This window comes from Acanthochromis polyacanthus, chromosome 5 (genome assembly GCF_021347895.1).
Source record: "Acanthochromis polyacanthus isolate Apoly-LR-REF ecotype Palm Island chromosome 5, KAUST_Apoly_ChrSc, whole genome shotgun sequence".
NCBI classification, from domain to species: Eukaryota; Metazoa; Chordata; class Actinopteri; family Pomacentridae; genus Acanthochromis; species Acanthochromis polyacanthus.
Genome location: NC_067117.1, coordinates 11950480 through 11955537, shown reverse-complemented (window position 1 = coordinate 11955537; position 5058 = coordinate 11950480).

Below are 5058 nucleotides of genomic sequence, written 5' to 3'. Positions count from 1 at the left end.
TCAAACTGCCAGCAGGGGGCGACTGTCCAGGTGTAAAAAGAAGCTACGTTGTACAGAAAACAACCGTACCGATCCCATGATTTGTTACCTCAGTAAACATTTTCCTGCTGAGTATATGGTCTCAATCTCTGGTTTCCAAGTCTCCTTCAATACAATCTAATGTTAATTTTGTACATTTTGGCTCCATTTAGAGCACAATCAACAATAAATCCGAGTATATTTTAAGGCGGGGTAACCTTGTAAATGACAGGTCACTACTGTAACTGCATGTATATTCTGCAACTGCCTGGTATGTCTGGCTTCAAAAGAGCAACATGCCAAAGGCTAAAACAGTAGCCTACAAACCAATGGGTGACATCATGCTTGCTGCGTCCATCTTTTATATCCGGTCAATGAATGATTCGGAAAGCCCCAACCAGCACTGATTCCTTGGGTATGTTATGTTTGAAACCCTGGCTGTCTAAATCCATGTCAGCAGTACACTGTAGCCTCAAGGTGAAAATGCTCTGCCATGGTGTTTACTTGTTATTTCACCCATGATGTGTCTTCCAGCGGATAAAAAACACAACATGGACATTTTAACATGTTAAAAATGTAGTTTTCTGGATTAAAGCCTGTGAGGTTTTCTTAATATTTTATTAAAAAAAAAACATTTTTACTGATATAATAATAATTTCAGATTGCAACATTTGTACCTGTCATCTTAATTGAGTAAATGTTAATAGACCTTTACAACATCAGTTTATCATAACAGGAACAGTTGCTACATTTCAAAAAATACCATTAATGATTCACAAATTTATATCCAAAGGAATTATACTATTTGCAGCAATAGAGGTTTAGATTTCTTTAAAGCTTTGCAAGACTCTGGAATCTTTATTTCTTCTTACATCCATAGTTGTTGCCACTGTTTCATTACCATTCTCAAAACAGAGCTATTCAATTTCCAAGAGCCAATGACTTTGTCTCTGTAATAGACATAGTCACATTGACCTACTGGTAATCCTACCAGTACATGCAATCCTATAAAACAAAGAACAGAGTGACCTAAATATGTCTTCAGATATAAAAGAAGAATTGGCCTTCAAGGTGATACTGTTTATTAGACCAGAGGCTGAGCCCTTTTGCTTGAGCTCCCAGTGTGCTGTTAAATTACTCACTATAAAATCTGGCACTCTTTGTAAACAAAGTTTAACTGAATGCTGTGCAGTGGATGTAACAATAAATAAATTTAAAAAATCAGCCTTTCAACTATGAGTGGTTAAGTCAGAGAAGAAATTAGCATTAATGTAAGACAAAAGCTTGGTTCAAGGGTTTTTTTGGTGAGATGCAGGATGCACTAAAAACATTAAATAAATTCGGACTTGATGGAGAATATAATACAATACAATGCAAAATGGATGAGAAGCTTTGCAATTCCCCAACTGGTTTCCATACAAGGTTAAAAAAATGGCTTTGTGGAATACAAAAGGTCAAAGTGGTTGAGATCTTATCCTACTTGTCATCAACAAGCACAGGAGGTGGGGATATGAAAGATGTTCATGACCCTGATCACTGACCTCTCACTTGGATTAGTCTGCCTTTTTAAACATTTGATGAAGTCTCATGGTGATCAGAGGTTGCATATTAAATGCTGCACAGTCCAGATATTTTTAAGGTGATTTCAACAGGTCATGTTCTTGTAATTTCACTGAAGTGGGTTTCTGATGTGAAAGTGAAAGAAGCATGTAAGCCAGGTTTATTCTCAATCTCCTGGTAAATGGGCGACTCAAAATAATGTAAAAACCTCAATTCTCAAAAGCCTTCCCATTTGCAATCACTGTTGGATGGGTCCCATGAGGTTACTGAATACAAATATCAGCCTGGCAATTACATTTCTGACAATCTAGGATATTTTGAGTTTTGAAAGAACCATTATGCAACCACCAAAGCTCAAAGGACTATATTTTCTTTCTTCGCCTTTCTTGTATTGTTGGCATCATAAAATAATTGCAAAATTATTCATTATAACAACAAGCTCGGTCTCAAAAATCATGAAATCATATTAAGCGCAGACAATTTGTATTGTCCCAATAACAAGCTGAAACTAACCAACAGGGATCTGAGAAACAGACAGAAGGAGACTGACAAATGCTGCTTAAGCCTAATATCAGCCCATTTACAGCGTTAACAGTGATTTTGTCACCCAAACTTACCACCTTTAACGCCTCAATGAATAATCACATATCAGTACAAATCAATACAAAGGCAGTAAAAAAGAAAAATTAACAAGAAGCAATCAAAGAGGAGACACATGAATTATATATTAAAGCACGTCTTTTGCTTCATTTACTAATGCATGCACTAACAACAAATGGTTTTCAATGATAATTTAATATATATATATATATATATATATATATATATTAATATAGATGTTAATTAAGAAAAATGGAAATCCACTTGAACAAAGGGAAGCTTCTACTCATGAATACAAATGGATTTTCTGATGTACATTTAGTCTTTTGAGTAACACTCTCTGCACTCTCATGTGGTGAATGGTCACATTTTTTTATGTTGAAAGGAGTGTATGTTTCAGTGTTGATGAGCATTCGGAAGAAAAACCCAGACTGGATCAATACAAATAGCTTTAAGGTAGAAGTCTGCTGCTGGATATACTCTGAGATGCATTTTAGTCACCCAGCTCATCTGTAAGGGTCACTCCCTGCAAGTATAATTTAAATCTGGAGCACTACACTGCATTCACTGTTTCACCATTAAACGGGCATTTTGAGACTATCAGCAACATGAATGTGGCCGCTCCAATTATATATTACAGAGTAAAAAAAAACATCTTGTGTTACTGTCACTCGACAGTATTTCAAAACTAACATTGTCAGCCCTAATTGATGTGTTTTGACTGATGTAAATGAATAGATTCTTTTCAAAATAATGAGTGAATAATTAGTCATAATTAAGAATGCTAACAAGAGCAGATTTATTGACTGATTTCTCCATACCGGCTTCGTCAGTGTTCACTGCATGCCAGGCTTTATTTTAATGATGCTGTCTGTCCCAATCAGCGTCAAGCCATTTCTGGAGAGAGAAAAAAAAGTCAATTATGAACCTCTCAACGTGCCATGCTCTGTTGATGCTATTTCTAACTTACGCACAGTTCTGCTTTCAGTGTCATAATAAGGCAGTTATTCAGAAGGGACAGTCTATCTATCTATCTATCTATCTATCTATCTATCTATCTATCTATACATACATACATACATACATCACTCATCTTCAATCTTCTACTGAAGGTGAACAAATAGTAAGGAAGGCAACTGCCAAGCACAGAGTAGCAATGAGTCTGACATCTGTGCCCATTAACTTCAAGTCCAACCTTTTTGTCATTCCAGCTATGAAATAATTAGCTGAACAGTCGCGGCCTACATAGAGAAGAAGGATTTAGTACAATCTTTCACATGTGAAAATGACAGCCATGTCAGCATGAGGAAATAATACCCCCAGAAGGCATAATTTGTTAAGGCAAGATATTTTTTTTCCCAAACCAAGTCAAAGGGTCCTGCATTTGGTATGGTGTGAATTTTAAACTGTAAAAGTGGCCAAATAAAATGAAAAAGCAGCCAGTGTGAAGGATGAACTATCTCGTATCAATTATACTTGATATTTGACATAAAAGAAGTGCTAGGCTCCGATAACTGGCTCATTTCAACATGTATTCGACTATGGAAGATTTGGCACCATTTTTGTGGTCTATTTTCTGTTAAATGTGTTCTCAAAATCCATTCTGAACATGTTTTATTAATAAAAATGCTCAGTTTTTCCACTACATCAGAAGAGCCATTTTCATGTTACTACACAGAACACAAAAAAATACATCACAATCAAAATGATGACAGTAAAAACTTTGTAGCTGTTTTGTTCAGGAACAATAAAACTCACTGTAGTCATAGGTGTGACTGGTCAGATATGCGTTTTTTCTTGTCGCTTTTGTTCTATATCCATAAATAACTGAGACTACCTAGTGTTTGAAGTCAGATACATGCAAAAATGTTAATAAGCGGTAAGACATACAGTTGTACTTCCGGATGTATTCTCCCTCAGTAGCTAATTAAAAGACATCTTTTTGATCTTGTAATAGCCCTGCTGCCAGGGTAAACAAAGCAAGTGACAATGACACAATACTGGATTTTAGCATTTCAAGAGAAGATAAAACTTTAATACAGGTCTATTTTTAACTGCTTTCTTTAGCAACATCTTTAGGTATAATATTTCTTTAAAGTCTTCGTGGTGTAATTAAAAACAGCTCATCCCACATTTGAAAATCTCTACAGCTATTGTTTGCTATGAATCTACTCTATTGTTCTTGAATTGCTATTCACTGATAAATCTTTGTCTGCTTTGACTGACAGACAAGAGACCTTGAAATCAAAAGCAGGCAATATGAAATACAGTGGCACTGAAAACCCAAAGTCAGAAACAAACTAATCAAAAAAACAAAAACTATACAACATGAAATAAATATGACCTGCAATAAACTGTGACTCTGAAAATAAGCAAGATGAAAGGACATTTCCTAATACTGAGAGGAGTTTTTTTTTTTTTTTTAAATATACTGAATTCTGTCAGATTTCATTTCATACATTGTTGTCACTCTTTATTCATATGCTCATGTGTGATGTCTGAGTGACTTATACTGAATGCTCTGGATCTCCATATTCATGGTCCAGATCTTGCCAGATCTCCTCACATCATTATGAAGCATGCTTCAGAAATATGTTGACTAAATTGGATTTCTGACAGGATATTTCGAAGGAATGTGAACTGAAAGTAGACTTGCCTTGTCTGTGTTTGTCACCATCGTCTCAGTTTTTAGTAGTAACGGAGAAACAAAGGTATAGCATTACAAACGAAGAAAGAAAACACGAGAAAACTTCCAGCTGTTTGCTACATGGTTAGCTTCAGGTGAAGGTACGGAAAACACGGGACAACATCTAACACTCGTGAGATTTATTGTTTAAACGGGATCTTTCTCGAGGTCGCCGCAGCGTTGACTGGCAACCA